The sequence below is a fragment of the Pseudonaja textilis genome, chromosome 6 (genome assembly GCF_049901715.1).
Source record: "Pseudonaja textilis isolate UNSWEBS1 chromosome 6, rPseTex1.2, whole genome shotgun sequence".
Classification (NCBI taxonomy): Eukaryota; Metazoa; Chordata; class Lepidosauria; order Squamata; family Elapidae; genus Pseudonaja; species Pseudonaja textilis.
In genome coordinates, this window is record NC_141995.1 from 65,606 (window position 1) to 78,592 (window position 12,987).

Consider the following 12,987-nt stretch of genomic DNA (forward strand, 5'->3'; position numbering starts at 1 on the left):
GGGAATGGAAATGAATTAAAATATATAGACAAACTTTGGCTAAGGGGAAAGGAAGAAAAAACATGATTATTAATGACAATCAGTAAAGTGAAGATAAAATGAGTGATATTAAGAAGTTACTCTAGTGATTTTCTGTGGGGGGATATCTTAAAATATATACATTTTAAAATATACAGTTGATTATTTAATGGATATTAGAAGTATATAATGAGAGTATTTTATTATGGTTAAAGTAGGGGAATGGAAAACACCATGTGGATCCTAAATACATTGGCTTTTATTTTACATTTACTATTTTTAGATTGTTTATTATATATTGGCTTAGAGAAAATTAAGGATAATAATGATGTGTAATGTAAAATAAAATAGACGGTAGGCTGAAAATGGAAATAATAGGGGATAAAGAATTGAAAACCTATGTGTGGATTAAATGATATTGATATTGTTAAAGATGAATGAAATGGATAATGGTATGAGGTGATATTATATAAGTTTAATGGAAATAAAAGTATGACTATGTATAAGTATTATAATCTGGAATCATGTTGCTCATGTGAAGAGATGTGTAAAAATAAATAAAAAATTAACAACTTTTAATTAAAAAAAAAAAGAACAAGTCTTAGCCACAAATTGCATGTAGACAAAGATTCATCATGTCACCACCAACAGCAAATGCTGCCTCTGTAATGAGAAAGATGAAACAGTTGACCATTTAATCAGTGGATGCAGCAAAATTTCACAAACTGACTACTTAGAATGCCATAGCCGAGTTGCTAAAATCATTCACTGGAAACTAAACCAAAAGTTTGGATTTGGGTATAGTAACAACTACTGGGAACATCAGGTTGAGAAGGTTCTGGAGAATGAAAAAGTCAACCTCTTGTGGGACTTCAGAATTCAGACGGAGAGGCATTTGGCCCACAACACACCTGACATAACAATAGTTGAGAAGAAAAGAGTTTGGTTCATTGACATTGCAATACCTGGTGATGCATGAATTGTAGGCACGTAGCAAGAAAAAAATCACAAAGTACCGGGACTTACAAATTGAAGTTGAGCGACTTTGGAAAAAGAAATCGTGTGTTTTCCCAATTGTAATTGGAACCCTCGGAGCAATACCTAAAGGGCTGCCTCACTATTTGGAAATCTTAAATTTATCAGACTTCAATACCCTGATTCTACAAAAAACCACCCTACTTGGAACAGCTTATATCCTCCGACGCTACCTGAACAGTTCCCAGGTCCTTGGTTAGGACTCGAGCTGTTGGGCTACCAACCAGCCCCAAAGGCTGTGAATCTCACCAAAGATTTAATAATAATAATAATAATAATAATAATAATAATAATAATAATAATAATAATAATAATAATAATTTCAAAATGAGCTATAAAGTTTTAGACTTTTCTTAATATGAAGGAGAACTGCAAATGTGTCACTGAATTCATCGAAATATCAACGGCCTTCTGCATTGTCACAACAGTTATGTAGCAAACTTGGAAAGAACCAGGATGATATTTTGGTATTACCATATATCATGTCTAAACTGTGTTTTTGGCAAGAAGCTCGCGTCCAATTGATTTATTGTCTGAGAGAGTTTAGCTTACTTGTCCTCAACCTGATACCCTTCAGAGGTGGCGGAACAAATCTTTCTATTAATATTTCCATAATTCACAGTTGGTATTGTCAATGAACTTGCTGGTTAAAGATTTTGGGAGCTATATTCCTACACACTTGGACAGCACTGTGTCAAGTGCTATTTAGACCTCAGCGATAGATCAAATTCATCATCATTCATCCCCACCCTCATCCTCATCCAATGTCAGCAGACAAAATTTCCTGTGTCTTTTTTTGCTGTTGATTCTCCTTCAGTTTCATGAAAGAAAATTTGCTTTTGATGTTGTTCCATAGGAAACGTCGCACACAATATGCTTGTGGCTGTTTCCTCATTGGAAGGGACCTTGGAGGTATTGGAAGAAATATCCATCTGGTTCAGTTCCAAGTCAGGAGAAAGGCACTGGAGACAAAATGGACACTGGAGGCTGATTGGAAAGCAGGTTTAAAGATGGACAGAACCACCTTCTCTTGGGCTTTGCACTTGAGCTTCCTGTAACTGTGCAAGAACATGTATTCTATTGGTTGTTGTAGGGGTCATAGCTGGCTCTGTAGGTTGTCTGAGCTAAGTTTGGTGGAAGTTTGGAGGGTGATGCAGTATCCTTAGGAGATTGTGCAATGTGGTGAGTGCTGCTCCTAGATCATAGTGGGTTACTCCTATTATATCCTGGAGGGCCATCATGCCTTAATCCCATCACCCTGGAGTTGAAAGTCTTTTGTAGATAGGCTGGTCCAATCTTTCTCAATGGGCACAAAGTATCTGCTGGGGACTGTTAAGGAAGGCAGGGGCTGTTAAGGAAGGCATGTTTCTCTATTCCTCCTTTAGGGAAAATATAATATTCTGCCCTTTTAATATTTCCTAAAACATTTCATTCTTCTAGGAGACTGGTGGGGGCTAATTTTCTACACAGGTCTTCTACTCCAATCTGGGGGGAAAAAAATCATCCTTCTGATTTCACCAATTTGAAGGGGGAAAAAAGACACATTTGTGCAATTCTTGTTGAGAATTATTATTGGGACCGGATCTGGCACTGGGTCTCCAAGGAAGAAAAATCTAGCCATATCTTTGAAGAATCCCCCAATGCGAAAGGGAAAACCTGACACAACTTGGTCAACTCTCTCTACAAGGAGCCATAAAGAGGGTTGTTGACTTTGGTTTTTAGCATGTTTTTCTGAATCCAACCATCCTGGCTTGTTTGATAAACTGCAGCTGAAAAAATATCAACCCTTATGATGATTTGCCAACTCAGCCGGCGAGGCACATTTTCTCTGGCTTTTTTTTCTGCAAAGGCATAAAAAAAAACCCCAAAAAACCCGGCATATAAGATTTGAAATAACAAAAGATTGTAGCTCCTATTCAAATATTGGCTCAGAAGGCGAGCTGCAGTCAGATACAAAAATATGCCTTTGTGTTTTGCTTTCAGGCTACATGCCTGCCGTTTTGAGCTGACCTTAAGAAAGTAATCTTAGCATGAATGCTTGAGTATTCCTTCACAGCAAAAGATGACTGAGATCAGAAGGTTTTACTGCCGTTATAGAAACCAATGTCTCTTCGGTGTAGTCTCTCCCTCTCCCCTGTACTCTTCCAATATTGGCACGTCTGCCTTATAACACTGAAAAAAAAAAAGTGCGGGTGTGTATGATTCCAGCTTTAAAAACCACTGGAAGCAAATTTATTTGGAGAGCCTCTTTCACAGCTGACTTTTTAATTCGGTGTTTGAAGACGGTATGAAATGTTAGAGGTGGACATAAAAACAAGAACAGAGGGCAGCTTCCAGAGAGATCTTTCAATACAGTTTGGACATAATTCTTGACTACAATTTCATAGGGAATTCAGACATTTTCTTTCTTTCTTTCTTTCTTTCTTTCTTTCTTTCTTTCTTTCTTTCTTTCTTTCTTTCTTTCTTTCTTTCTTTCTTCCTTCCTTCCTTCCTTCCTTCCTTCCTTCCTTCCTTTCTTTCTTCCTGCTTTCTTCCTTCCTTTCCTTTCACTTTCCCCTTTCCCCTCCCTCACTTCCTTTTTTATCTCCATCTTTTATTCTTTCTTTTGCTTTCTAACAGGGAGAAGAAGGGAGCAGTCATACAACTGGCCTTTCCATCTTGCTTTAATATTAAGATTGAAAAGAAGTCAGAAGGGGAAGCTGTAGTTTAATGACCACGTGATTCGTTTAACAACTGCAATGACTCACTTAGCAACCATGGCAAAAAGGTGGTGAAATGGGATGTGTCCCACTTAACCACCCTCTCGCTTAACAAAAGCTTATGTACTGAAAGATATTAAGGGTGTGAACAGATTCTAGTTTAGTTCATGTAGCTGTAACCATGGAGAAAAGTTATTTTAACATTGAATCAAACTTGCCTTGGTGAGAACCAAACTAAATCCAGAAAAAAAAAAGGTTAACAGGAAAATAAAGTTGGAAGAGACTTAGAAGGCCTTCTAGTCCATCTAGTTGTTGGTTGTTGGTTGTTGTTGTTGTTAGCATATGGCTTAGTTACATTAACCAGGAGATTACAGTGCTATTGCAGAATAGTACTTTAGCTGCCAAGGTACTAGCTCTGTCATTGTACACACTCATACGCTTCCCAGGTTCCTCCACAAGAGGGCGACTCCCTCCCTTCCCTGGAAGCGCCTCACAAACGGGGGCCACAACAGGGAAGGTTCAGAGCTGTCAGGAATCTGACTGCCTTCACAGAGCACCAACTCGTCTCCCCACCACAATGGGACTTATTCATCTACTTGCTTTCAAATTACAAGGTGGACAGAAGTTGAGATGAGTAATGGGAACTCACCCCACCACAAAGTGCTAGGACTCAAACTGTGGGACCAGAGACGATCCCCAGCATTATTAAGCCACTGAGTCACCACATCTCTTGTTGTTGGTTGTTCATAAACAAGGAATCTGAGAGCGTGCAAATATCTTTTCTGTCTTTTTTTGTCTTTCTAACTATAGATTGCAGAGCTGCAGAAATTCCTTACTTCCAGATCCCATTTTTGTTTGTGATATTTTAGTGATAGATCACCATTCCTCACCATGGAGAGATCCATTATAAAGTATATAAAATGCCTTTCGGGAAAATTCACCACATGAGATTAAAGTTGGGGTCATTCAGACATCTCCAAATAAACATGTTAGAAGTGTCTCATGCTGTTTTCTGCAGGTTAATCTTCCACTGGTCAATAAAGTGGGGAAGAAGTGAGGGGATTTGATACTGCTTAATACTTATATCCAACTGCTAATCCCTCCATTTATCCTATTTGAGTGATTATAAGATTCAGCCCAATAGAATTCTTTCAAGGGGTTATGAGACCCCAACCAACATTTTTTATTTCTCTTTTTTGGTTGGGAGATTTTTTTCATTACTATTACTTTTATCAAAACATCCCATGGTCTGCCCAGGTTGGAAAAGCTGGTCAAAGTGGCTTTATTTAATACCTTCAAAGACCTTAATAAGGTGGCATTAAGATAGAAATAGATAGGACGGTGCAGCACTGAAATTTTTCTCCCAAAGAAGTTTTGAGGTGTGCAAACTGAGTATTCTTTTGGAATATTTTAAAGTGATTTTCTTCAAGAGAAGCTGTTGCTTTACGGTTTTGCAACCTGGTGATATATTCATGATGGGTGTACAGATGGTTCATGGAGCTCAAAGCAGAATGTTGATTCAGCCCTACAAATAGGAAAGGAAATGAGCCTCTTTAGATTTTCAAACACACATGCACACACATGTACAGGCACAGGCACACGCACGCACAATACAGGTGTTTGGTTTTGCTATTCACTTTAGAACTCCTCCTATTTTTTCCTTCCTCTTTCTTCCTCTTCTTCCTCTTCCTTCTGTTCGTCCTCTTCTTCCTTTTCCTCTTCCTCCTCCTTCTTTCTCCCTGTCCTCCTCTTTCTCCTTTTCCTCCTCTTTCTCCTCCTCCTCCTCCTCCTCCTCCTTTCTTCTTCTTGAAGGTTTTATTTGCTGTCCTTTTTGATAATGATTGAAAATGAGATTCACCTCTTAAAAACTCAGTTGTGGCACAAAAGGCTGACATTTTCATCAGACAACCCAGGGTGACACCAGTGTCCTTCTTTGGGCTAGTCATTTTTGTTCCTTTTATATATATATAAATATATTATATATATATATTAATTTTAAGACAAACATACACAGACAATACATAAAAAAACCATAAAACCATCTTTGATTTTGAACATACAATGTATCACTTGGTTTAGAATCTTTTGTGTGATCCTTTCATAATCATTGTTCACAATTTATATCAATCTCACATTGTCAAACTAACATATGCTTATCTATTTATCAGTTATTAATTATCCTGCTATTTATTCCATCAATATTATATTATGCTGTCATCCAATGGTTATATATGTCTACATTATATTTTGTTTCAGTCTATTAAACTTCTATAACAAAATTATCCATTCTGTTACCTTACCATGTCTCCTTATCCAACCATTGATAAAACAAATCCCATATCATATAAAATTGCTTGTCTTCTTGTTCTCTAATTTCAAATGTCAGTTTACTCATTTCAGCACAGTCCCTGCTTTTTTTAAATAATTTCCTCCTGCATAGGTATTTTGTCATTTTTCCAGTTCTTCACAAATACAATTCTAGCCACTGTTAAAACATTTACAATCAAATATTTCAATTCTTTATTGTATATGTCCGGTATGACTCCCAATAAAAAGATCTGTCTGTATAGATAGTTGTCCTCCAGATGGTGAGGGGGTTGGTATCAAAGAAGCTGGAGCTGTTGTCTTTCTACGCATCTTATAATGCTTATCTGTAAAGAAAGAGAGAGAGAGAAAAAAATCTACAGCCAGGAACTAAAAGGAAAAAAAGTAAAATCTTTCCCCCACCTTTTTTTAAAGGGAGAAAAATAAATCTTAAATCAAGCAGAAGAGTCTTAATCAAAAAAGGATTGTTAAAAAAGGAGAAAGAAATACAAACAGAAATAAAAAGATTAAAAATTACCAATCCAGCTTAAAGTTAAACAGCTTTGCCAAGTTCAAAATTCCAATAAAAAGGGAAAAAAAGAAAAAGAACTTTCACTTTGACAATTAATCATGCTGCTTAAACTCTTTTCTCTTCACTTTTAGTCCACTTTAATTTTTTCAGGGTGTTCTCTCCAAGAAATAATAAGCTTGGAAGACTGCCTCTCTGCTGCCGGCAAAAAGGGCTTTCCCTGGATCAGCCAGGAACTTTGAGATGTCCCTGGGATCAACAGGACATGCCCTTGTCAATCACCATCTCTACAGGACGGTTTAGGTCCGTGGAGACCGACCAGCAGCTGAGATATCGATGGCGATCTTGGAGGATCAAGATCGCCTGTCCAACCGCCTCGATGCCACCTCCGCCCTCCTCCATCATTTTTGTTCTTAACTAAAGCAATAGACACAATCTACATGGACTTCTGCAAAGCCTTTGATTCAGTGGTACACAACAAACTACTGTTAAACTAAACTCTTACAGCATTTCCGGATCCCTCCATAAGTGGATTACTGCGTTCCTGTCAAACAGGCAACAAATAGTAAAATAGGGAGTGCTATATCAAACCCTGCTCCAGTTGACAGTGGTGTCCCCCAAGGCAGCGCTCTAGGACCCACACTCTTTATATAAATCACCTTTGCGATCACCTTATAAACAACTGCGTCCTCTTCATGGATGACATAAAACTATTCAACATCATTGACAATAAAAAAATAATTAATTTATCAATTGTTTAATTGATTTATTGTTTTAATTGATCAGTGTGATTAGAGTGTTTAATGCAAATAGTGTGATTACTGATTAATGTAAAAAATTAGGATTAATGTAATTTAATTGATTAGTGATTTAGTGAATTTAATTGAACAATGTATTTAACAATTAGTGTAATTAATTAATTAGGCTGATTGTTGCTTAGCATAATTACTTGACTAGAGAGATTATTGTAATTGATTAATTGGTGTGATATTGGCTATATTGATTACCCAAAATTGTTTTATTAAGCAATTTAATCAATGTACTATCTCAACAAACCCACCATGCCAGTAAAAAAATCCAATACCAAACCACAACCTAAAGAAAAAAAATCCCCACCAATTAACCACAAGACTCCTGCACATGCTTTATATGCTTTGTAACTCTAAAGGTTAATGAAAAATCCATCAAATGTTCTCTATATGAAAAATACGCTCATCATGACTGCCTAGAATTACCCAAGCAAATGACTCAATTCCTAGAAACATCCAATTGTGCATTTCCATTTTTCTGCCTATCATGGAAACCCAAACTGGACAAAAATATAGCTCTGTTTGAAAGAGTTGACTCCATAGATGTGTGAATATCATCCCTTGACACCATAGTAGCATCCCTGGACACTTTAAATGAAAGATTAACTAACCTTGAAAAAAAAGACACAACACAAAAACCTGAACATCCAATAGGTACAAACCAACAACTGCAACCTAATCCACAAAAAACCATAAATCCAACAAATAATGATAGCCCAATCCTCATCAGAGAAGCTGTTGAGTGCGAACAAAAGCATCCTAACGCCATCTTATTTGGTTTAAAGGACATCAATAACAATGATAATATTACAATTGTCTGCAACATCATCAGTGACTATCAAGCATCAACCATGTCCCCTGATGAAATACTTGACATTACCTGCATTGGCCCAGAGCTCAAAAACTGAGACGGCTCTGTGGCCCCATGCTTCTGCAGGGTCATTTGCAAAAATGAATTAAGCAAACGTAAATTCATTTATACTATAAATTCACTCGCCAGAAACTACACCAACCATAAAAACCTCTGATCTCATCCTGACCTAACCTTACAGCAACATGCCCGCTCCCGTATACTCCGCACAGAACTAAAAAATCATTTAGACAATGGAGAGAAGGATCTATACATTGATTACCGTGCAGATTGTATCAAAAGAAAGTCACACAATCCACAACTCAGCATCCAACCCTACTTTCAACCAATCCACCATCACCCCAAACTAGCAACTGACCTTAAATGAAAGCTACTCAATGCAAGAAGCCTTGTGAATAAAATACCTGAATTTTTCCTCTTACTAAATATGGCTAAATTCAACATCATATTTGTCTGTGAAACATGGCTCAACGCATCTCTCCCTGACTCCATTACCTCAGTAAGAGACTATCATGTTTACCAATCTGAACGTGAAATCCGTAGAGGAGGTGGTATTGCTATCTTCTATAAAAAGTCCTTACATCTAAAAATCATCCAAATTACCCAAGAGCTTGCTCTTCCAGTTCACCATTATCTGTGAACTGACCTTAAATATTACATTTCAGTTCTTACTATGTTACAGAGCCCCTGATTATGACATCAAACATGTAAACAAGCTAAATTCACTACTAACATGGGCAGCATCCTGCCCACACGCTTTTATCTTTCTTGGTGACTTCAATCTACCTCATATTAACTGGATCCTAAAGGAATGTACAACTGAACACATACATGCAGCCTTCTACAATGCTGTAACAAATCTGGGACTGGAACAACTAGTAAACAACAATGCTAGGCTTAACAACTGCCTCGATCTCATCTTCTGCAATAGTTTGAATTCAATTTATGGAATACAAATTAAAGAACCCTTTTCCAACAGTGACCACAGCATGATTGACTTTTGTCTCAATATACGTCCACACAAAAATCAACACAACGATGGGATCCCCAATTATAACAATACTGCTACCCATCAAAAAGACCTCGACTATGTATCGGAATGGTCAAACAAATGGCAACTTCAAATCTCAATAAATAAATGCTCTGTCTTACATATTGGCAAAAAAAATCAGAAAATAAAATACAGGCTGAATAGTCAAGACCTTGTTGATGATCCAAATTCTGTCAAGGATCTTGGAGTACTCATCTCTAATGATCTAAGTGCTAGAGCCCACTGTAACTATATAGTGAAAAAGGCATTAAGAGTTGTTAACCTAATCTTACGTAGCTTTTTCCCTGGTAATATTACACTAATAACTGGAGCATACAAAACATTTGCTAGACCAATACTTGAATACAGCTCATCAGTCTGGAAGCCACATTACGTATCTGATATTAACACAGTTGAGAACATCCAGAAATACTTCACAAGAAGAGTTCTCCACTCCTCAACTCGTTGCAGAATACCTTATGCCACCAGACTTGAAATTCTAGACCTAGAAAACCTAGAATTGGAAAAAATAACCTCTGGTCTGGATATAAAAGACCTGAATATCATTTTTAATGTAACAAAGATAGATTTTTTAAAAAAAGATTGAAGCACCTTTTTCTTAGTACTAATTTGATCTTGATCTCAGATTCACTGTGTCAACTCTGTGTCAACATGTGATAGCTGAGATTTATTACAATTTGCAGACTTAATAAATGGAGATGAATCTTAAATGTATCTGGTTCTTTCTTTACTCAACCTTTTTTGGAAGAAAGCTATACTTTCTTTAAGCAAAGAAATTCCATTTGATTGCCATGGCTCTAATAACCGATGCTCATATATTCGTGCTGAATTTTCTTCTGCATGCTTTGAATCATCTTGAATCAATTGGATGGAAAAATCAACTGTTCTCCATTTCTTTTCCAGAGAAAAAAGATCATTTGGATGAAATTGGTATGGATGGAAAATAAAAAATTCTTGAAATAAGCGTGAATACCTTGTCTTCCCTCTAGTAGCAGAATTTAGCTTCTCATTAAACGGATGTGGACTGGAGGGAGGAGGTTCCTTCTCCAAGCTTGTGGGTTGGTTTCCAAACATTTCATTACCAAGCTAGGTAACGACTTCAGTGGAATTTAGGGGGATGCCAGTGTTGGTGTCTTTCTGCTTATAAGGACTTTGTGTGGTCATTAGGTCGTGTGACGGGGAGGTCTTGTCAGGCGAGGGACTTGTGATGGGATTTGTGATAGGTCAGGTGATGGGCCACATCAGGTGAGGGTCTTGTGATTGGGAGGTGATGATAAGGCCCATCCCAAGACCCATAACTGACATGCCCTCCCCATCACAAGACCCACTGACTGCACGAAGCCCTTCTAAGCAGAAGACCACCAACACTGAAATCCTCTAAATGCCACTGAGGAATTCTTCATGACTGAACCTGGTAATAAAACTTTCAGAAACCAACCCATAAGCTTGGAGAGGGAACCTCCACCATCATCCTACACATAACTACAGATATTAGAAGTGGGGGCGGTGGGGGAATTAAAAACTTAGAATGCTTCAGTGCATATATAAAAATAAAAAATGACACAAAGGACAGGAAAAGGGAAAAAACCCACCACTTGCTGCTAGAAGATGTCAGAGGAAATGTTTGAATTGCTTTATCCACATCAGCCTTCAAACTATTTCAGGTTCCAATGTCCCTATCACCAAAACTCATCAAATTTACAGACGACATTAAGCTGGCAGGAATAGCCAATGTCCCAGATGATAGGCTTAAGATCGAAAACAATCTTAGCAGACTTGAACACTTGGCCCAATAAAATGATATTCAACATAAAGAAAAGCAAGGTTTTACACATAGGCAAGAAAAACCAAACGTATAGATACAGATTAGATGAAACCACTTAAGTATATTTTTATTTATTTATTTGATTTGTCAATCGCTTACAAAATAATAGGTATAAGTATAAACATGAGTAAGAATACACAAAATAGGTACAATTAAATGGGGACAATAGGACAGGGATGGGAGGCACGATGGTGCACTTATGCAGGCCTCTTACAGACCTCTTAGGAATGGGGTGAGGTCAATAGTCAGCAGCATGCAGCAGCTGCCAAAAAAGCCAATACAATCCTAGATTGCATTAACAAAGGGATAGAATCAAGACCAGGTGAGGTAATAGTACTGCTCTACAAAGCCTTAGTAAGGCCACACCTGGAATACTGGCTACAGTTTGGTCACACATTATTAAAAAGATGTTGAGACTCTGGAAAGAGAGCAGAGAAGAGCAACCAAGATGATTAGGAGCCTGGAGACTAAAACATATGAAGGAACTGGGCATGCAATACTGTTGAAGACCATTACAACGTATTTTTATTTGAAGTCAAAAGAGTCATCAAACTATATGTACCAATAACAATTCCAAAAACCAGAAAAAAACAAATTACCCATAACAATAAGGAAGCTTCAATCCAAAAAATGATCACTTTGGCGGAAAAACAAATCTGGTCATGTTGCCAACTTCAAAAACCAATACAAAAATGTATGCCACCAGATAAAGACTGAATGCACCAATTATCACATTAAACAAGAGGAAAACCTTCTATGCACCATTTCCACCCGCACTTTCTACAATTTTGTAAACAACAAACTAAAAGACTCAAGGTCCATCCCACCCCTGAAAGGTAAAGACTGCAACGACAACACCATTAAAGCAACCTCTTTATCACATTCTTTGGCTCAGTATTTGTAAACAGCAATGGATCATGCCCAGTATTTCCTAGTCGAACCACAAAAAACTACAATGATCTAATACATATCGATTTTACAGAAGACAATGTTGAAAAAGCACTGCGCAATCTAAAACCATCTCTATCTAGTGGACTGGACGGAATATGTGCCTACTTCTTAAAAAAGCTATCCACTGCCATAGCCGAACCTCTAAGCATAATCTTTGAAAAATCTTTCAGGACCAGCTCCTTGCCAAACCTATGGTCACAAGCCACGGTCATCCCCTCTTCAAAAAGGGAGAGCCCAGCCTAGTTGAAAATTACAGACCAATCTATTTATGCTGCATCACCTGTAAAGTCATGGAATCAATTATTAACGAATCCATTATCCTCCACTTAGAGACAAACAACCTACTCTCTAATAAACAATTTGGTTTCAGGAAAAAACTATCCTGTAATCTGCAGCTCTTACACTGCAAAAACATATGGACTACACAACTGAAATGGTTTGGCTTATGCAGGGGCTTGGACTAGATGACCTCCAAGGTCCCTTTCAACTCTCTCATTCTGTTATTCTGACATTTGTATCTTGGGGCAGAAATAAATGGTACCAGTCTATTAATCCTTCACCTCTTATCAAAACAACCTGATAGAAGAGGAGGCCAATCTCTTCTCCAATGCACCTGAAGGCAGGAGAAGAAGCAATGGATGGAAACTAATCAAAGACAGAACCTAGATAAATCTAAGGAGAAATTTCCTGACAATGATAACAATTAATCAGTGGAACAGTTGCCTCTAGAAATTGTGGGTGCTCAAGCACACGACATTTTTTCAAGAAGAGACTGGACAGCCACTTGTCCATAATGGTATAGAGTCTCCTGCTTAAGTAGGGAGCTGGACTAGAAGACCTCCAAGGTCCCTTCCAACTCTGTTATTCTGTTATTCCTTATCATTTCTTTTTTCTT

At 37.6% G+C, this 12,987-nt stretch overlaps 1 long non-coding RNA gene across 1 annotated transcript in view; it reads right to left on the bottom strand.

Annotated features, from left to right (window-relative positions):
• Positions 1-5,853: 5,853 nt before the first annotated feature.
• Positions 5,854-12,987, bottom strand: part of LOC148125367 (uncharacterized) — a 101,383-nt gene continuing 94,249 nt past the window's right edge. Inside the window, exon 3 of the long non-coding RNA XR_015744193.1 lies at positions 5,854-6,403. This is a non-coding gene — a long non-coding RNA (uncharacterized LOC148125367). The remainder of the gene's footprint in view (positions 6,404-12,987) is intronic.